Genomic DNA, 21999 nt, shown 5'->3' with positions numbered 1-21999 from the left:
CCTCACGCTCACTCCCCTCCCCCCTCACGCTCACTCCCCTCCCCCCCTCACGCTCACTCCCCTCCCCCCCTCACGCTCACACACCCCCCCCCCACGCTCACTCCCCTCCCCCCCCTCACGCTCACACACCCCCCCCCCACGCTCACTCCCCTCCCCCCTCACGCTCACTCCCCTCCCCCCCTCACGCTCACACACCCCCCCCCCACGCTCACTCCCCTCCCCCCTCACGCTCACTCCCCTCCCCCCCTCACGCTCACTCCCCTCCCCCCCTCACGCTCACACACCCCCCCCCCACGCTCACTCCCCTCCCCCCCCTCACGCTCACTCCCCTCCCCCCCTCACGCTCACTCCGCTCCCCCCTCACGCTCACACACCCCCCCCCACGCTCACTCCCCTACCCCCCTCACGCTCACACACCCCCCCCCCCCTCACGCTCACTCCCCTCCCCCCTCACGCTCACACACACCCCCCCCCACGCTCACTCCCCTACCCCCCTCACGCTCACACACCCCCCCCCCCCTCACGCTCACTCCCCTCCCCCCTCACGCTCACACACCCCCCCCCCACGCTCACTCCCCTCCCCCCCTCACGCTCACACACCCCCTCCCCCCACGCTCACTCCCCTCCCCCCCTCACGCTCACACACCCCCTCCCCTCACGCTCACACACCCCCTCCCCTCACGCTCACTCCCCTCCCCCCCCTCACGCTCACACACCCCCTCCCCTCACGCTCACACACCCCCTCCCCTCACGCTCACACCCCCCCCCCCCCTCACACTCTCACCCCCCCTCACACTCACACTCCCCCCCCCCCCCCCCCTCCAACGCCCACACACCCTCTCCTCACACCCATGCTTCTGCCCCACGGCCCATTGAGATGTTTTGCGACTGCCTTGGTGCTGGGGACTGTGTGTGTGTGTGGCCTCATTCACTGATGAACAATGTCTGGTGTTTGCAGTGCCTGTAGAGACGGCCTGAAACTGGGGACTCTCCACCAGCATTACCTCAAGCGACACAACTCTCGCTCGTCACTCTGATCTCGTTTCAGCAGAGATATCGGGAAATGTGACAAGATATCTCGCTGCTTCTGTCTGAGGTCGGGGCGCTGTAGAGGGAGCTTCACCCTCTCTAACCCTGTGCTGTACCTGCCCTGGGAGTGTTTGATGGGACAGTGTAGAGGGAGCTTTACTCTGTATCTAACCCCCTGTACCTGCCCTGGGAGTGTTTGATGGGACAGTGTAGAGGGAGCTTTACTCTGTATCTAACCCCGTGCTGTACCTGCCCTGGGAGTGTTTGATGGGACAGTGTAGAGGGAGCTTTACTCTGTATCTAACCCCGTGCTGTACCTGCCCTGGGAGTGTTTGATGGGACAGTGTAGAGGGAGCTTTACTCTGTATCTAACCCCCTGTACTTGCCCTGGGAGTGTTTGATGGGACAGTGTAGAGGGAGCTTTACTCTGTATCTAACCCCATGTACCTGCCCTGGGAGTGTTTGATGGAACAGTGTAGAGGGAGCTTTACTCTGTATCTAACCCCCTGTACCTGCCCTGGGAGTGTTTGATGGGACAGTGTAGAGGGAGCTTTACTCTGTATCTAACTCCCTGTACCTGCCCTGGGAGTGTTTAATGGGACAGTGTAGAGGGAGCTTTACTCTGTATCTAACCCCCTGTACCTGCCCTGGGAGAGTTTGATGGGACAGTGTAGAGGGAGCTTTACTCTGTATCTAACTCCCTGTACCTGCCCTGGGAGTGTTTAATGGGACAGTGTAGAGGGAGCTTTACTCTGTATCTAACCCCCTGTATCTGCCCTGGGAGTGTTTGATGAGACAGTGTAGAGGGAGCTTTACTCTGTATCTAACCTCTTGCTGTACCTGCCCTGGGAGAGTTTGATGGGACAGTGTAGAGGGAGCTTTACTCTGTATCTAACTCCCTGTACCTGCCCTGGGAGTGTTTAATGGGACAGTGTAGAGGGAGCTTTACTCTGTATCTAACCCCCTGTACCTGCCCTGGGAGTGTTTGATGGGACAGTGTAGAGGGAGCTTTACTCTGTATCTAACCCCGTGCTGTCCCTGCCCTGGGAGTGTTTGATGGGACAGTGTAGAGGGAGCTTTACTCTGTATCTAACCCCCTGTACCTGCCCTGGGAGTGTTTGATGGGACGGTGTAGAGGGAGCTTTACTCTGTATCTAACCCCGTGCTGTACCTGACACTGGATTGGAAAATCTGGAGAGTGTTTGAAATCTGTGACCAGTCATCCATCAACTTAATGGGTGTTTAAAAAATCCCCCAATTTTAAAACTTCTTTGAACATATATCTCTGGCTCCTGAGCAATACCCTGAATGGGGCCCTTGAATAATTCTCTCCAGTTCTAAGATTAAACTGCATGTCGACACATTTCCACCGGCGCTCCCTGACGGGATTTTGTTTGGACTAAAAACTGTCATTGCCACATTTTCATAAATTTGTTGCTTTGTTGAAGACTTGCAATTTATCTCGTTGCTAGGTTACAGTTTCATTATGAGCGTTTTGCGAAATCGGTGGACAAGGGTGATGTCACACGAGGCCTGGTCACTTAATTGCTTGCTCAAGGGTAACCAGCTTTCACTCCTGGTGCCTGCAGGAATTAAAGATGGGCTGCCCTCCTCTCACGGCTGGTCAATGCATCCAAACCGGTACTGAGGGAGCACCGCACTGTCGGAGGGGCAGTACTGAGGGAGCTCCGCACTGTCGGAGGGGCAGTACTGAGGGAGTGCCGCACTGTCGGAGGGGCGGAACTGAGGGAGCGCCGCACTGTCGGAGGGGCAGTGCTGAGGGAGCTCCGCACTGTCGGAGGGGCAGTGCTGAGGGAGCTCCGCACTGTCGGAGGGGCGGAACTGAGGGAGCGCCGCACTGTCGGAGGGGCGGAACTGAGGGAGCGCCGCACTGTCGGAGGGGCAGTCTTTCGGATGAGACATTAAACCGAGGCCCCGTCTGCCCTCTCAGGAGGGTGTAAAAGATCCCATGGCCACTATTGGAAGGAGAGTGGGGAAAGTTCTGTGGCCAATATTTATCCCTGGACCAACATCACTAAAACAGATGATCTGGGTCATTATCACATCGCTGTGTGTGGGAGCTTGCTGTGCACAAACTGGCTGCCGCGTTTCCCACATTACAACAGTGACCGTACTTCAGAAGTACCTCATTGGGTGTGAAACACTTCGAGACACCCTGAAGTGGTGAAGGGCGTTGCAGGAATCCAAGTTCTTTTATCTGACTTTCTCTAATCCCTCTTAATTTAAACAGCACTCTCTTGGATCCTCTCCAAAACACCGCCGAGGGGCTGTTTATTTTTAGGCGGGAGGCTGAGTTCACTTAACGCCCGATCACAGCACGTTTTATAACCGGCGGCTTCCTTCCCGTCAGTGCCGTGCTCGGATTTTCCAGCAGCCCGTCTGGAGTGTGTGGGCCTGTGATTGGCTGGGAGCGAGGCACAGCTCAGACTGAGCCATTGCAAGCGAGCATTCCTTGGCAAAACCTCCCTGCCTTTGTTGGAACCCTGCTTGGTCTAGAATTGTTTGTGGGAGCTTGCTGTGCGCAAATTGGCTGCCACATTTCCCACATTGCAACAGGGTCTGCACTTGAAATAAAAAGTGCTTCTTTGGCTGTAAAACGCTTTGGGACGTCCCAAAGGTGTGACAGGTGCTATAGAAATGCAAGATCTCTCTCCCTCTGTCTCTCTCTCTCTCTCTCTCTCTCTCTCTGTCTGTCTGTCTCTTGCTATGTTTCTATCTCTGTCTCTGCTCTTCCTCTCTCCCTCTGTCTCTCGCGCTCTGTGTCTCTCTTTCTCTCTCTCTCTCTCTCTCTCTCCCTCTCTCGCTCTGTCTCTCTCGCTCTCTCTGTCTCTCTTGCTCTGTCTCTCTCTCGCGCGCTCTCTCTCTCTCTCTCTCTCTCCCTCTTGTGCTCTGTCTCTCTCCCTCTTGTGCTCTGTCTCTCTCTCTCTCGCGCTCTGTCTCTCTCTCTCTCGCGCTCTGTCTCGCTCCCTCTCGCGCTCTGTCTCGCTCCCTCTCACGCTCTGTCTCTCTCCCTCTCGCGCTCTGTCTCTCTCCCTCTCGCGCTCTGTCTCTCTCTCTCTCTCGCTCTGTCTCTCTCCCCGTCTCTCGCTCTGTCTCTCTCCCTGTCTCTCGCTCGTCTCTCTCTCTCCCTCCGTCTCTCCCTTTCTCTCTCCCTCCGTCTCTCCCTTTCTCTCTCTCCCCGTCTCTCTCCCCGTCTCTCTCCCCGTCTCTCTCCCCGTCTCTCTCCCCGTCTCTCTCCCCGTCTCTCGCCCTGTCTCTCTGTCTCGCTCACTCTCTGTCTCGCTCACTCTCTGTCTCGCTCACTCTCTCTGTCTCGCTCACTCTCTCTGTCTCGCTCACTCTCTCTCGCCCCCCTCTCTCGCCCCCCTCTCTCGCCCCCCTCTCTCGCCCCCCTCTCTCGCCCCCTCTCTCGCCCCCCTCTCTCGCCCCCCTCTCTCGCCCCCTCTCTCATCCCCGTCTCTCGCCCCCTCTCTCGCCCCCTCTCTCGCCCCCTCTCTCGCCCCCTCTCTCATCCCCGTCTCTCATCCCCGTCTCTCGCCCCCTCTCTCGCCCCCTCTCTCGCCCCCTCTCTCATCCCCGTCTCTCGCCCCCTCTCTCGCCCCCTCTCTCGCCCCCTCTCTCGCCCCCTCTCTCGCCCCCTCTCTCGCCCCCTCTCTCGCCCCCTCTCTCGCCCCCTCTCTCGCCCCCTCTCTCGCCCCCTCTCTCGCCCCCTCTCTCATCCCCGTCTCTCGCCCCCTCTCTCGCCCCCTCTCTCATCCCCCTCTCTCGCCCCCTCTCTCGTCCCCGTGTCTCGCCCCCTCTCTCGTCCCCGTGTCTCGCCCCCTCACTCGCTCCGTCTCTCGCTCCCTCACTCACTCACTCTCTCTCTCTCTGTCTCTCTCTGTCTCTCTCTCTCTCTCTCTCTCTCCCTCTCTCTGTCTCTCTCCCTCTCTCTGTCTCTCTCCCTCTCTCTGTCTCTCTCCCTCTCTCTGTCTCTCTCTCTCTCTCTCTCTGTCTCTCTCTCTGTCTCGCTCTGTCTCTCTCTCTCGCTCTGTCTCACTCTCTCTCCCACTCTCTCCCGATGTCCCGCAAGCAATGCAAACATGTCCCAGGCCAGTCCAGCTCGATGTTGCTCCAGAGGTCTTGTTATTGATGCTCGGACAGAGATAAGATTGATGGAACGAGGGTGGGCGGGAGGGGGGTGATGTCATGCAGGCAGGCTGTGATTCTGGAATGTTCTGCAGCGGGCGGGTGGGTGAGCGATGTTGTCACTGGCTGCCCTTTGCTGTCCAGGGCTGTGAGAGAGATTGTTTTACAGGACAGTGTGGCCTTGTGGCTGGGAAACATCCATGATCAGAAGTGGAGATTAGCGACTCTTCACTTTGACGTCATGTTGCAGTGAAACCAATTTTAATCACCACCTTCTCAACCAGAACTTGCATTTATATAGCGCCTCAATTATTCGTATAAAATTCTGACGGGGTTGGACAGACTGGATGCGGGGAGGCTGTTTCCCCGGGGCTGGGAAGTCTAGAACAAGGGGTCACAGTCTCAGGATACGGGGCAGGAAATTTAGGACCGAGATGAGGAGAAATGTTTTCACTCCGAGGGAGGTGAACCTGTGGAATTCTCGACCACAGAAGGCTGTGGAGGCCAGGTCACTGAATATATTTAAGAGGGAGATCAATTTCTAGAAACAAAAGGCATCCAGGGGTATGGGGAGAAAGCGGGAATATGGTTTTGAGATAGAGGATCAGCCATGATCATATTGAATGGCGGTGCAGACTCGAGGGGCCGAATGGCCGACTCCTGCTCCTATTTTCTATGTTTCTTTAACGTAGTAAAACGTCCCGCGGGACATCACGGGAGCGATTTATCAGACAAAATTTGACCCCGAGCCACAGAAGGAGATATTTGGGACAGGTGACCAAAAGCTGGGTCGAAGAGGTCGGTTTTAAGGAGCGTCTTAGAGGAGGAGAGGGAGGCGGAGAGGTTTAGGGAGGGAGTTCCAGAGCTTGGGGCCCAGGCAGCTGAAGGCACGGCCACCGATGGTGGAGCGATGGAAATCAGGGCACCTTGTTAATGACTCCACGAGGCAGGGTACGGTACTCAAACTGTGTAGGCGGTAGTCCTTTATTTGCAGTTCCTCGAGTGAGGACACCAAGAGGTGAGCTCCCTTTTATACTGGGTTACCTGCCGTGTGCAGGTGACCCTTAGGTCTCCAGCAGCAGCGCCCTCTGGTGTGCAGGTAAGGTGTGTACAGGGTGAAGGTACACTCAGTGTTATCGACATCAAAAACAATACAAGCATGCATACACAACAGGGGGTGCGGCCCACTGACAAACAGCTGAGTTCGAACAGAGGCAAGCTGTTAAAGGCTTGGCTTGGCCTTTTCTGGTCAGTCGGTGCCTGTGACTGTGGGTCCAGTGCCGGGCTCCAGGCACTGCGGGTCCCTCTCGGGTTCCATTTCCCGGTTGGTGCTGTTCGCGAATCCCTGTTGGAGGTGCACTTTGGGGCAGGCAAATGGCCTGAGGGAAGGGGGGGGTTGGGAATAAAATTCAATTACGATTACCGCTTTTAGTAACTGCCCAGTAACCGCTCCCCCCGCCTCGGTAAGGACAGGATTGGGCTCGGCTGTGATTCCCCCTACAGTCGAATATCGTCACATGCTGGGCTCTTGCGTGAAGTGTTGGAGGGTACCCAGCACCTCAGGAACCACTCCACCAGCTCCTTCATTTTCAAATTCACAGCCTCTTTTCAAATCTCTCCATGGCCTCCTCGCCACCCCTCCCTATCTCTGTAACCCCCTCCAGCCCCTACACCCCTCCCTATCTCTGTAACCTCCTCCAGCCCCTACACCCCTCCCTATCTCTGTAACCCCCTCCAGCCCCTACACCCCTCCCTATCTCTGTAACCTCCTCCAGCTCCTACACCCCTCCCTATCTCTGTAACCTCCTCCAGCCCCTACACTCCTCCCTATCTCTGTAACCTCCTCCAGCCCCTACACCCCTCCCTATCTCTGTAACCTCCTCCAGCTCCTACACCCCTCCCTATCTCTGTAACCTCCTCCAGCCCCTACACCCCTCCCTATCTCTGTAACCTCCTCCAGCCCCTACACCCCTCCCTATCTCTGTAACCCCCTCCAGCCCCTACACCCCTCCCTATCTCTGTAACCCCCTCCAGCCCCCACACCCCTCCCTATCTCTGTAACCCCCTCCAGCCCCTAAACCCCTCCCTATCTCTGTAACCCCCCTCCAGCCCCCACACCCCTCCCTATCTCTGTAACCCCCTCCAGCCCCTACACCCCTCCCTATCTCTGTAACCCCCTCCAGCCCCTACACACCTCCCTATCTCTGTAACCCCCTCCAGCCCCTACACCCCTCCCTATCTCTGTAACCCCCTCCAGCCCCTACACCCCTCCCTATCTCTGTAACCCCCTCCAGCCTCCACACCCCTCCCTATCTCTGTAACCCCTCCAGCTCCTACACCACTCCCTATCTCTGTAACCCCCTCCAGCCCCCACACCCCTCCCTATCTCTGTAACCCCCTCCAGCCTCCACACCCCTCCCAATCTCTGTAACCCCCTACACCCCTCCCTATCTCTGTAACCCCCTCCAGCCCCCACACCCCTCCCTATCTCTGTAACCCCTCCAGCTCCTGCACCACTCCCTATCTCTGTAACCCCCTCCAGCCCCCACACCCCTCCCTATCTCTGTAACCCCCTCCAGCCCCCACACCCCTCCCTATCTCTGTAACCCCCTCCAGCTCCTACACCCCTCCCTATCTCTGTAACCCCCTACACCCCTCCCTATCTCTGTAACCCCCTCCAGCCCCCACACCCTTCCCTATCTCTGTAACCCCCTCCAGCCCCCACACCCCTCCACATCTCTGTAACCCCCTACACCCCTCCCTATCTCTGTAACCCCCTCCAGCCCCCACACCCCTCCCTATCTCTGTAACCTCCTCCAGCCCTACACCCCTCCCTATCTCTGTAACCCCCTCCAGCCCCTACACCCCTCCCTATCTCTGTAACCTCCTCCAGCCTTACACTCCTCTCTATCTCTGTAACCTCCTCCAGCCCCTACACCCCTCCCTATCTCTGTAACCTCCTCCAGCCTTACACTCCTCTCTATCTCTGTAACCTCCTCCAGCCCCTACACCCCTCCCTATCTCTGTAACCTCCTCCAGCCCCTACACCCCTCCCTATCTCTGTAACCTCCTCCAGCCCCTACACCCTTCCCTATCTCTGTAACCCCCTCCAGCCCCCACACCCCTCCACATCTCTGTAACCCCCTACATCCCTCCCTATCTCTGTAACCCCCTCCAGCCCCCACACCCCTCCCTATCTCTGTAACCTCCTCCAGCCCTACACCTCTCCCTATCTCTGTAACCCCCTCCAGCCCCTACACCCCTCCCTATCTCTGTAACCTCCTCCAGCCTTACACTCCTCTCTATCTCTGTAACCTCCTCCAGCCCCTACACCCCTCCCTATCTCTGTAACCTCCTCCAGCCTTACACTCCTCTCTATCTCTGTAACCTCCTCCAGCCCCTACACCCCTCCCTATCTCTGTAACCTCCTCCAGCCCCTACACCCCTCCCTATCTCTGTAACCTCCTCCAGCCCTACGACCCCCCGAGATCTCTATAACCTCTTCCAATTCTGCCGTCTTGAGCATCCCTCTTATTTCCATCGCTCCACCATCGGTGGCCGTGCCTTCAGCTGCCTGGGCCCCAAACTCTGGAACTCCCTCCCTAAACCTCTCCACCTCTCTCTCCTCCTTTAAAACGCTCCTTAAAACCAACCTCTTTGTCCCAGCTTTTGGTCACCTGCCCTTTTACCTACTTACGCGGCTGGGCTCAAACTTCTGTCTGATTTGCACACCTGTGAAGCTTGTGGGATGGTTTAATATGTTGGAGTTGCTATATAAATGCAAGTTTTTGTCATGAGGGTTTAAAAGAGATGGATTGAAAGTCTGCAGAGGATTAAACGAAATGCGAGAGAGGGAGATATACGAAAGTAACGAACAGAGGGAACAGGGAAAGTGTGACAGAAACAAAGAATATAGTTCCCGGAGCTTGTTTTCCCCACATTATACAGTTCTGACGCAACACTGAAACATGTCAGTCCAAACATGTAAGGTTTAGATAAGGATTGAAGCGTTCCTAGCGCAGTGATGAGTCACACGGCAGAATCTGAAAGCTTTATTTAAGTACAGGAAGCACTGTCCTGGGTGGCAAATATCATTCCAATCTGTGCCCAGATCACTGACCCAGGAGAGACTGGGCTAAACCCGGGTCAGACTGAGCCTGTAGAGACTGGGCTGAACGCGGGTCAGACTGAACCAGGAGAGGGCTAAACCCAGGTCAGACTGAACCTGGAGAGACTGGGCTAAACCCGGGTCAGACTGAACCAGGAGAGACTGGGCTCAACCCGGGTCAGACTGAACCAGGAGAGGGCTAAACCCGGGTCAGACTGAACCATAAGAGACTGAGCTAAACCCGGGTCAGACTGAACCAGGAGAGGGCTAAACCCGGGTCAGACTGAACCTGGAGAGACTGGGCTCAACCCGGGTCAGACTGAACCAGGAGAGGGCTAAACCCGGGTCAGACTGAACCAGGAGAGACTGAGCTAAACCCGGGTCAGACTGAACCAGGAGATACAGGGCTAAACCCGAGTCAGACTGAATCAGGAGAGGGCTAAACCCGGGTCAGACTGAACCAGGAGATACAGGGCTAAACCCGGGTCAGACTGAACCTGGAGAGGGCTAAACCCGGGTCAGACTGAACCAGGAGAGGGCTAAACCCGGGTCAGACTGAACCTGGAGAGACTGGGCTAAACCCGGGTCAGACTGAACCTGGAGAGACTGGGCTAAACCCGGGTCAGACTGAACCAGGAAAGGGCTAAACCCGGGTCAGACTGAACCAGGAGAGACTGAGCTAAACCCGGGTCAGACTGAACCTGGAGAGACTGGGCTAAACCCGGGTCAGACTGAACCTGGAGAGACTGGGCTAAACCCGGGTCAGACTGAACCTGAAGAGACTGGGCTAAACCCGGGTCAGACTGAACCTGGAGAGACTGAGCTAAACCCAGGTCAGACTGAAACTGGAGAGACTGGGCTAAACCCGGGTCAGACTGAACCAGGAGAGACTGGGCTAAACCCGGGTCAGACTGAACCAGGAGAGACTGGGCTAAACCCGAGTCAGACTGAATCAGGAGATATAGGGCTAAACCCGGGTCAGACTGAACCAGGAGAGATAGAGCTAAACCCGGGTCAGACTGAACCAGGAGAGACTGGGCTAAATCCGGGTCAGACTGAAACTGGAGAGACTGGGCTAAATCCGGGTCAGACTGAACCAGGAGAGACTGGGCTAAACCCGGGTCAGACTGAACCAGGAGAGACTGGGCTAAACCCGGGTTACACTGAACCAGGAGAGATAGAGCTAAACCCGGGTCAGACTGAACCAGGAGAGACTGGGCTAAATCCGGGTCAGACTGAACCTGGAGAGACTGGGCTAAACCCGGGTCAGACTGAACCTGGAGAGACTGGGCTAAATCCGGGTCAGACTGAACCAGGAGAGACTGGGCTAAACCCGGGTCAGACTGAACCAGGAGAGACTGGGCTAAACCCAGGTTAGACTGAACCAGGAGAGATGGGGCTAAACTCGGGTTAGACTGAACCAGGAGAGACTGGGCTAAACCCGGGTCAGACTGAATTAACATAAGAAATATGAGCATTGGTAGGCCACCTGGCCCCTCGAGCCTGCTCCGCCATTCAATAAGATCGTGGCTGATCCGATCATGGACTCAGCTCCACTTCCCCGCCTGCTCCCCATAACCCTTCACTCCCTTATCGTTCATAGAAACATAGAAACATAGAAACATAGAAAATAGGTGCAGGAGTAGGCCATTCGGCCCTTCTAGCCTGCACCGCCATTCAATGAATTCATGGCTGAACATGCAACTTCACTACCCCATTCCTGCTTTCTCGCCATACCCCTTGATCCCCCGAGTAGTAAGGACTTCATCTAACTCCTTTTTGAATATATTTAGTGAATTGGCCTCAACAACTTTCTGTGGTAGAGAATTCCACAGGTTCACCACTCTCTGGGTGAAGAAGTTTCTCCTCATCTCGGTCCTAAATGGCTTACCCCTTATCCTTAGACTGTGACCCCTGGTTCTGGACTTCCCCAACATTGGGAACATTCTTCCTGCATCTAACCTGTCTGAACCCATCAGAATTTTAAATGTTTCTATGAGGTCCCCTCTCATTCTTCTGAACTCCAGTGAATACAAGCCCAGTTGATCCAGTCTTTCTTGATAGGCCATCCCGGGAATCAGTCTGGTGAACCTTCGCTGCACTCCCTCAATAGCAAGAATGTCCTTCCTCCAGTTAGGAGACCAAAACTGTACACAATACTCCAGGTGTGGCCTCACCAAGGCCCTGTACAACTGTAGCAACACCTCCCTGCCCCTGTACTCAAATCCTCTCGCTATGAAGGCCAACATGCCATTTGCTTTCTTAACCGCCTGCTGTACCTGCATGCCAACCTTCAATGACTGATGTACCATGACACCCAGGTCTCGTTGCACCTCCCCTTTTCCTAATCTGTCACCATTCAGATAATAGTCTCTCTCTCTGTTTTTACCACCAAATTGGATAACCTCACATTTATCCACATTATACTTCATCTGCCTTGCATTTGCCCACTCACCTAACCTATCCAAGTCACTCTGCAGCCTCATAGCATCCTCCTCGCAGCTCACACTGCCAGCCAACTTAGTGTCATCCACAAATTTGGAGATACTACATTTAATCCCCTCGTCTAAATCATTAATGTACAATGTAAACAGCTGGGGCCCCAGCACAGAATCTTGCGGTACCCCACTAGTCACCGCCTGCCATTCTGAAAAGTACCCATTTATTCCTACTCTTTGTTTCCTGTCAGAAATCTGTCTATCTCCGCCTCATTCTCAGAATTAAATGTTCAGAGAAGGTTCACCAGGATGATTCTGGGGATGAGGGGTTTGACTTATGAGGAAAGGTTGAGTAGGTTGGGCCTCTACGCGTTGGCATTCAGAAGAATGAGCTTATCAAAACGTATAAGATTATAAGGGGGCTTGACAAGGTGGATGCAGAGAGGATGTTTCCACTGATGGGGGAGACTAGAACTAGAGGGCATAGTCTCAGAATAAGGGGCCGCCCATTTAAAACTGAGATGAGGAGGAATTTCGTTTCAGAGGGTTGTAAATCTGTGGAATTCGCTGCCCCAGAGAGCTGTGGAGGCCGGGACATTGAATATATTTAAGGTGGAGATAGACAGATTTTTGAGTGATAAGGGAGTGAAGGGTTATGGGGAGCGGGCAGGGAAGTGGAACTGAGTTCGGGGCCCAGAAGAGACGAGGCCCCAGGGGCAGCACGGGCCCAGCCCACACACTGTGTGCGATATGTGTGCGCACTGGGTCTGTGCAGTAGAGCTGGTCTCCAGTCGTCCTGGTTAACCCTTGCCCCTGGACCAAGACCTCGCTCTGTCAAGCCCCGTGTGGTGGCTGGTGTGCAACGGCCAGCCCACGTTAAAAAAAAATCCACACACAGGCAACTTCCACCCTTCAGGATGTAGTTCGGGATCGGGAATATCAGGTCCTTCATCGAAACACCTGGGAACTCATCCCTTTTTGGCGTGGAAGCAAGTCATCCTCATTTCGAGGGACCGCTTATGATAAGATGGGAACTGAGTTCATGATCAGATCCGCCATGATCTCATTGAATGGCGGAGCAGGCTCGAGGGGCCGAATGGCCGACTCCTGCTCCTATTTCTTATGTTGTTAAGAGCTAAACCCGGGTCAGACTGAATTAAGACACACAGGATTAAACCCGGGTCAGACTGAACCAGAACAGGCAAGGGCTAAACCCGGGTCAGACTGAATGAAGACAGAGAAGGCTAAACCTGGGTCAGACTGAATTAAGACACACAGGATTAAACCCGGGTCAGACTGAACCAGAACAGGCAAGCGCTAAACCCGGGTCAGACTGAATTAAGACACACGGGATTAAACCCGAGCCAGACTGAACCAGAACAGGCAAGGGCTAAACCCGGGTCAGACTGAATTAAGACACACGGGATTAAACCCGAGCCAGACTGAACCAGAACAGGCAAGGGCTAAACCCGGGTCAGACTGAATTAAGACACACGGGATTAAACCCGAGCCAGACTGAACCAGAACAGGCAAGGGCTAAACCCGGGTCAGACTGAATTAAGACACACGGGATTAAACCCGAGCCAGACTGAACCAGAACAGGCAAGGGCTAAACCCGGGTCAGACTGAATTAAGTCACACGGGATTAAACCCGGGTCAGACTGAACCAGAACAGGCAAGGGCTAAACCCGGGTCAGACTGAATTAAGACAGAGAGGGCCAAACCCGAGTCAGACTGACCCCGGCCACGCTGTTGCCAAGCCCGGCCTGGGTAAAGTCAGGATTCGGGACACAGACCGCCTCGGTACTCACAGAGTTAAACCCGGACCAGGCTGTGCCGGGACACACGGGGTTAACGCTGGAACACTCTTGTGCAGAAGGTCTGGTGTTTGCGAGGGTGAGAGTGTGAGAGCGACTCTGGGCAAAGCGGTAAGAGAATTGCATGAACGTTTTTATTTTTAAAAAAGACAGAAGGAGTCTGTGTGGAAATGAGAGAGAGAGAGAGTGGGGGGTTTGGCGTGGGACGGAGATTTCAAACCAGACTTCTGAAGGGAAAAATGTAAAGAGCTTTACTTGCCTGCTTGGATACTAAAATAAGTTTGGAAGTTGTGTAAAATCTCCTCTCCGGTGTGTTTAGATCGCTCAAGTTTCAGTCCTGGGCGGGAGAAAACGTTTGCTAACTCTTCTCAAAGTTTGCTAACTCGTCCCCAAAGTTTTCCTAAGTTTTAATCGGTCTCGTTTGAGTAAGTGTGAAGTGTGATTTTTTATTTTTGAGAACCCTTTTGAGCAACGAGGGCTGGAGTGAGGGGCTCAGAGTATCCCCGGGGATTAAACAACAATTTAAAACAAAAGTTCAAATTCAGAAATGGGTTTTTTAAAAAAAGTGCGTGTGTGCACTTGGAATAGAGTCAGTTACCTCGGGTTAGAGTGGGATCAGACAGGAACAACTTCAGTCTGAAAGGGATAAGGGAAGGTTAGAGAATTTATAGAGGAGGTGGCTGAAAGACAGTCTTGCATTTATATAGCGCCTTTCACGACCACTGGGCGTCTCAAAGCGCTTTACAGCCAATGAAGTACGTTTGGAGTGTGGTCACTGTTGTAATGTGGGAAACGCGGCAGCCAATTTGCGCACAGCAAGCTCCCACACACAGCGATGTGATAATGACCCAGATAATGTTTTTTTGTTATGTTGATTGAGGGATAAATATTGGCCCCAGGACGCCACGGAGAATGCCCCCTGCTCTTCGAAATAGTGCCATAGGATTGTTTACGTCCACCTGAGATAGCAGGCAGGACCTCGGTTTTAATGTCTCATCTGAAAGGCGGTGCTCCCTCAGTACTGTCCCTCCGACAGTGCGGCGCTCCCTCAGTTCAGTCCCTCCGACAGTGCGGCGCTCCCTCAGTTCAGCCCCTCCGACAGTGCGGCGCTCCCTCAGTTCAGCCCCTCCGACAGTGTGGCGCTCCCTCAGTACTGCCCCTCCGACAGTGCGGCGCTCCCTCACTACCGCCCCTCCGACAGTGCGGCGCTCCCTCAGTACTGCCCCTCCGACAGTGCGGCGCTCCCTCAGTACTGCCCCTCCGACAGTGCGGCGCTCCCTCAGTACTGCCCCTCCGACAGTGCGGCGCTCCCTCAGTACTGCCCCTCCGACAGTGCGGCGCTCCCTCAGTACTGCCCCTCCGACAGTGCGGCGCTCCCTCAGTACTGCCCCTCCGACAGTGCGGGGCTCCCTCAGTACCGCCCCTCCGACAGTGCGGCGCTCCCTCAGTACCGCCCCTCCGACAGTGCGGCGCTCCCTCAGCACCGCCCCTCCGACAGTGCGGCGCTCCCTCAGCACTGCCCCTCCGACAGTGCGCCGCTCCCTCAGCACTGCCCCTCCGACAGTGCGGCGCTCCCTCAGCACTGCCCCTCCGACAGTGCGGCGCTCCCTCAGTACTGCCCCTCCGACAGTGCGGCGCTCCCTCAGTACTGCCCCTCCGACAGTGCGGCGGGAGTGGGACTTGATCCCACAACCTTTTGACTCCGAGTCAAGTGCGCTACCCACTGAGCCACAGCTGACACCGTGTGGGAGGGGGTAACATTGGTGTATCTGCGCTGGAAATTTCCCTGGGTAGTGGGGGCCGGGGGGGGGGAAGAGGGTACTCCCTGACCGGCTGCTGTAACATCGATGGGAGAGGGGCAGAATGTCTGCCAAAGTTACGGTGCATGATTCAGAGACCCCCAATCCTCCATTCCCCAAGGAAATTCCCAGCGATGAACGAGTGATTGGGGTGCACTCCCCAGGATATCACTGCCAGGTGAGTAAGGATAGAAATGAAGGACCAGAACAGGAAGTGATGTAACAAGAGCGGGGGAAGAGACAAACCCTGCTCAGAGTGATGTATTGGAGGTAGGGGTATTGTACACCCTGCCGGGGCTATGCACTCTCAGGGACCCCCATTCTATCTTTCCTCCATCATCATCGGCAGTCCATCGGAATCGAGGGAGACTTGCTTCCACTCTAACAATGAGTCCTTAGGTAGCTGAACAGCCCAATACGGGAGCCACAGTCCCCTGTCACAGGTGGGACAGACAGGGGTTGAGGGAAGGGGAGGGTGGGACTGGTTTGCCGCACGCTCCTTCCGCTGCCTGCGCTTGGTTTCTGCACGCTCTCGGCGACGAGACTCGAGGTGCTCAGCGCCCTCCCGGATGCACTTCCTCCACTTAGGGCGGACTGGTCTTTGGGCCCAGGGACCCCCAGGTGTCGGTGGGGGATGTTGCACTTTATCAGGGAGGCTTTGAGGGTGGTCCCTTGTAACGTTTCCTCTGCCCACCTTTGGCTCGTTTGCCGTGAAGGAGTTCCGAGTAGAGCGCTTGCTTTGGGAGTCTCGTGTCTGGGGGGACATGCGGACAATGTGGCCCTGCCCAGCGGAGCTGGTCGAGTGTGGTCAGTGCTTCGATGCTGGGGATGTTGGGCCTGGTCGAGGACGCTAATGTTGGTGCGTCTGTCCTCCCAGGGGATTTGCAGGATCTTGCAGAGACATCGTTGGTGGTATTTCTCCAGCAACTTGAGGTGTCTGCTGTACATGGTCCATGTCTCTGAGCCATACAGGAGGGCGGGTATTACTACAGCCCTGTAGACCGTGAGCTTGGTGGCAGATTTGAGGGCCTGGTCTTCAGATACCCTCGGAAAGCAGCTGCTGTCATTGTAGAAAGGGTTCGATTGGTTGGACGTAGAGAAGATGTTTCCATTTGTGGCCGAGACCACAACTGGGGTCCGTCAATGTAAGATCGTCACACATAAATCCAATAACAACGACAACGTATATTTATATAGCACCTTTTAACGTAGTAAAACGTCCCAAGGAGATTCACAGGAGCAATTTATCAAACAAAATTTAACACCGAGCCACAGAAGGAGATATTAGGGACAGGTGATCAAAAGCTGGGTTGAAGAGGTCGGTATTAAGGAGCGTTTTAAAGGAGGAGAGAGAGGCGGAGAGGTTTAGGGAGGGAGTTCCAGAGCTTGGGGCCCAGGCAGCTGAAGGCACGGCCACCGATGGTGGAACGATGGAAATCAGGGGATGGGCAAGAGGGCAGAATTGGAGGAGCGCAGGGATTGTGGAAATCAGGAGAAACTTCTTTACCCAGAGAGTGGTGAGAATGTGGAACTTGCTGCCACAGGGCGTGGTTGAAGCGAATAGTATCGCTGCATTTAAGAAAGATTAAAGAAAGACTTACATTTATATAGCGCCTTTCACGGCCACCGGACGTCTCAGGGCAGTTTACAGCCAATGAAGTAATTTTGGAGTGTGGTCACTGTTATAATGTGGGAAACGCGGCAGCCAATTTGCGCACAGCAAGCTCCCACACACAGCAATGTGAGAATGACCCAGATAATTGTTTTTTGTTCTGTTGATTGAGGGATAAATATTGGCCCCAGGACACCGGGGAGAACTCCCCCTGCTCTTCTTCGCAATACTGCCCATGGGATGTTTTGCATCCACTTGAGAGAGCAGACGGGGCCTCGGTTTTACGTCTCAGCCGAAAGATGGCCCCTCCGACAGTGCGGCACTCCCTCGGCACCGCCCCTCCGACAGTGCGGCGCTCCCTCAGTACTGCCCCTCCGACAGTGCGGCACTCCCTCAGTACCGCCCCTCCGACAGTGCGGCGCTCCCTTAGTACTGCCCCTCCGACAGTGCGGCGCTCCCTCGGCACCGCCCCTCCGACAGTGCGGCACTCCCTCAGCACCGCCCCTCCGACAGTGCGGCACTCCCTCAGTACTGCCCCTCCGACAGTGCGGCGCTCCCTCAGCACTGCCCCTCCGACAGTGCGGCACTCCCTCGGCACCGCCCCCTCCGACAGTGCGGCACTCCCTCGGCACCGCCCCTCCGACAGTGCGGCACTCCCTCAGTACCGCCCCTCCGACAGTGCGGCACTCCCTCAGTACCGCCCCTCCGACAGTGTGGCACTCCCTCAGTACCGCCCCTCCGACAGTGCGGCGCTCCCTCAGTACCGCCCCTCCGACAGTGCGGCGCTCCCTCAGCACTGCCCCTCCGACAGTGCGGCACTCCCTCAGTACCGCCCCTCCGACAGTGCGGCGCTCCCTCAGCACTGCCCCTCCGACAGTGCGGCACTCCCTCAGTACTGCCCCTCCGACAGTGCGGCGCTCCCTCAGTACCGCCCCTCCGACAGTGCGGTGCGATACGGGGAGGCTACACGAGGGAGAAAAGAGTAGAGGGATATGTCGATGGGGTGGGAGGAGGCTTGTGCGGAGCATAAACACGAGTGAGTTTGGGCCTGTTTCTGCGCTGGCAATTCTGTGTACTGAGCACAGAAGGCTGCCGCTCGGTGTTTCGACGTGCGCGCGCGTGCGTGCGAGAGAGCGTGTTTGAGCGCGCGCGTGCGTGTGAGTATGAGAGCGTGCGTGTGTGCGCGCGAGAGATCATGTGTGCGTGTGAGAGAGCGTGTCTGTGTGCGTGCGTGTGTGTGCGTGTGAGAGAGCGTGTCTGTGTGCGTGCGTGTGTGTGTGAGCGTGCGATGGGCCTCCCTGTGTGTCACTACCTTTTCCCAGTCCGTGGCCACTCATATCAAACTTGTTAACGTCAAAAAAAAAGCTACCGGAAACCTGACATAAAAGCCACAGCTGTGCAGTTGCACAGAGGGGGTTGGGACTTTGACACCCAATCAATATCTGAAATTAAATTAAAGGGACCCATCTAAGCACCCGGCTTCAGAAGGAAAAAATCAACCTCCGCCTGTAATTACAGACAGGTTGGAAATGGAGGAGGCAATTTAAGTGCTCGGGAGGGAGGGGGCAAATTATATTTTTTTTAAAATGGGACAAGGGGCAAAAACAATGAATGTGAGAGGGGGCTGCGAAATCCGGAGGCTGTGCTGGCAGATTGGCTACAGAAATATTTCCGCAAGGGATGGGTCACCGCAGTTGAGGAAGTTGGGAGTGGGTTTTGGTTGGGTTGGCAAGCGGACTTACATATCCCTGTTGTGGGCGCCACACCAGAGGAATCTATTTGTGTAGTTCATGTTGATTTGCTGCTGAAACTGTGTGTGGGTTTACTTTGAAAAAAAGAAAACTATGAATTTACTTCCCTCTTGGGGCCATTTCTTTCTTGTTTTTCCTCTTTTGAGGCTCAGTGGGTAGCTCTCTCTCTCTCTCTCTCTCTCGCCTTTGAATCAGTACGTCGTGGGTTCCAGTCCCCCACTGCAGAGACTTCAGCGCTAAGTTGTAGGCTGACACTCCCAGTGCAGTGCTGAGGGAGCGCCGTACTGTCGGAGGGCAGTGCTGAGGGAGCGCCGCACTGCGCTGTCGGAGGGGCAGTGCTGAGGGAGCGCCGTACTGCGCTGTCGGAGGGGCGGTGCTGAGGGAGCGCATGCTGAGGGGCAGTGCTGAGGGAGCACCGCACTGTCGGAGGGGCAGTACTGAGGGAGCGCCGCACTGTCGGAGGGGCGGTACTGAGGGAGCGCCACACTGTCGGAGGGGCAGTACTGAGGGAGGGCCGCACTGTCGGAGGGGCGGTACTGAGGGAACGCGGTACTGAGGGAACGCCGCACTGTCGGAGGGGCGGTACTGAGGGAGCGCCGCACTGTCGGAGGGGCGGTACTGAGGGAGCGCCGCACTGTCGGAGGGGCAGTACTGAGGGAGGGCCGCAATGTGTCTCATTTTTCTGATGAGACGTTAAACCGAGACCCCGTCCGCCCCCTCGGGTGGATGTAAAAGATCCCACAAGTACTATTTTGAAGAAGAGCAGGGGAGTTCTCCCCACTGTTCTGTGGCCAATAATTATCCCTCTACCAACATCAATAAAGCAGATGATCTGGGTCTTTAAGACATTGCTGTTTGTTGGATCTTGCTGTGCGCAAATTGGCTGCTGTGTTTCCTACATTGCAACAGCGACTACACTTCAAAAGTACTTCATTAGCTGTAAAGCGCTTTGGGACGGCTGGTCGTGAAAGGCGCTATATAAATGCAAGTCTTTCTTTTATGGGCTGGTTCAGCCGAATGGCATGTATATTCCATGTAGTATTTTGTCTTTTCCACAGACGCTCTCACTGGGGTATGAGTAAACTCCCTCCCGCCCCACCAGAAGTAGTCCCAGCTGTTTTGGCAGCGGCCATCTTGGGCTGGTTGCTAGGTTGGTTGCCAAGGCGAGACTGGGTGCTGATTCCCACCTCTCTGCTCCGCTTTGGGAATGCCGGTAACTGTGGGTGCCGGGGGCCAATAGGCGCTTTCAGGATCGATGCGGTTAGACACAGCTGAGGTACAGAATGGGCCTCCTCCTGGTCCTGTGTAACAGGTTCGAGGGGCTGAATGGGCCTCCTCCTGTTCCTGTGTAACAGGCTCGAGGGGCTGAATGGGCCTCCTCCTGTTCCTGTGTAACAGGCTCGAGGGGCTGAATGGGCCTCCTCCTGTTCCTGTGTAACAGGCTCGAGGGGCTGAATGGGCCTCCTCCTGTTCCTGTGTAACAGGCTCGAGGGGCTGAATGGGCCTCCTCCTGTTCCTGTGTAACAGGCTCGAGGGGCTGAATGGGCCTCCTCCTGTTCCTGTGTAACAGGCTCGAGGGGCTGAATGGGCCTCCTCCTGTTCCTGTGTAACAGGCTCGAGGGGCTGAATGGGCCCTCCTCCTGTTCCTTTGCACAAGCTTATCAAAATCATTGCCATCTCCCCATCGCTCCTGAAGATGCTGTTGGCCCATAGCCGCTGACGACCTGCTTGTACATTGGCCGAGGGTCCAGTCTTCACGCCAGCGTCCATATAATGAGGGGAGGGGGGGCTATTCGACTGTGGGGAGCATCACTGCCGAGCCAGATCTCGCCCTCGATTGGTCCGTGCACAGCCACTTTGCAGCAAGGACGAGGGTCACTGGATGGTAATCAGGAGCAGGAAACCTGGCTGTTTCTACCCCCCACCTCTCCCTCCTCATCTCCCCAAGGATAATGGCAGCAGAAACGCTGCCCGATTCCGATCAGAATTACACGGACTGTGCAGCACGGACACAGACCATTCGGCCCATCGGCTCCGTGCCGGGGTTTATGCTCCACACCAGCCCCCTCCCACCCCTCTTCTTCTCAGCCCATCACCCCATCCTTCTATTCCTTTTTCCCCCGTGTGTTTATCCAGGTTCCCCTTCCATACCTCGATAATATTCGCCTCAACCCCTCCCCGTGGCAACGAGTTCCACATTCTCACCGCTCTCTGGGTAAAGAAGTTTCTCCTGAATTCCCCGTTGGGTTTAGTAGTGACTGCCTGATATTGATGGCCCCCTGGTTCAAGTCTCCCCACAAAATGGAAACACTCTCTATATCTACCCTATCACAATCTTAAAGACCGCTATCAGGTCTCCCCTCTGTGTTCACTTTTCTAGAGAAAAAGAGGCCCAGCCTGTTCAGCCTTTCTGTATACCTGTTGTTAATCATTTTGTTGGATGCCAAATCGTATTTTATTGCACCAGCTTCATTGTCTCCCAACCGTTTTGTGATGTGGTGAGCTGAGTTGTCAGGGGAGTCTAGAACCAGGAGTCACACAGTCTCAGGATACTCACGATAAGGGCTCGGCCATTGAGGACTGAGATGAGGAGGAATTTCTTCACTCGGAGGGTGGTGAATCTTTGGGATTCTCTGCCCCAGAGGGCTGTGGAGGCTCAGTCACTGAGTATATCGGATGAGACGTTAAACCCAGGCCCCGTCTGCCCTCTCGGGTGGATGTAAAAGATCCCGGGGCCACTATTTGGAAGAAGAGCAGGGGGAGTTCTCCCCGGTGTCCTGGGGCCAATATTTATCCCTCAACCAACATCACTAAAACAGATGATCCGGGTCATTATCACATCGCTGTGTGTGGGAGCTTGCTGTGCGCAAATTGAGCTGCCGCGTTTCCCATATTACAACAGTGACCACACTCCCAAAATACTTCATTGCCTGTAAAAAGCGCGTTGAGACGTCCAGTGGCCGTGAAAGGCGAGATATAACTCCAAGTCTTTTACGTCTTTTATATTCAAGGCTGAAATTGATAGGTTTTTGGGAACTCAGTGAATCGAGGGATATGGGGATCGGGCGGGAAGGTGGAGTTGAGATCGAAGATCAACCTCATCATCATCACAGGCAGTCCCTCGGGATCGAGGAAGACTTGCTTCCACTCTTAATGAGTCCTTAGGTGGCTGAACAGCCCAATACGGGAACCACAGTCCCTGTCACAGGTGGGACAGACAGTGGTTGAGGGAAGGGGAGGCTGGGACTGGTTTGCCGCACGCTCCTTCCGCTGCCTGCGCTTGGTTTCTGCACGCT

The 21999-nt window shown here is 55.4% G+C and overlaps 1 protein-coding gene across 1 annotated transcript in view; it reads left to right on the top strand.

Annotated features, from left to right (window-relative positions):
• Positions 1-13574: 13574 nt before the first annotated feature.
• LOC139240148 (thrombospondin type-1 domain-containing protein 4-like) overlaps positions 13575-21999 on the top strand; it is a 127306-nt gene continuing 118881 nt past the window's right edge. The window contains exon 1 of the mRNA XM_070868530.1: positions 13575-13652. The gene's annotated coding sequence lies outside the window, so the exon portion shown is untranslated. The remainder of the gene's footprint in view (positions 13653-21999) is intronic.

This window comes from Pristiophorus japonicus, chromosome 30 (assembly GCF_044704955.1).
Source record: "Pristiophorus japonicus isolate sPriJap1 chromosome 30, sPriJap1.hap1, whole genome shotgun sequence".
NCBI lineage: Eukaryota > Metazoa > Chordata > Chondrichthyes > Pristiophoridae > Pristiophorus > Pristiophorus japonicus.
The sequence above is the reverse complement of the archived record's forward strand: the minus strand, read 5'-3'. Positions and strand labels throughout refer to the sequence as shown.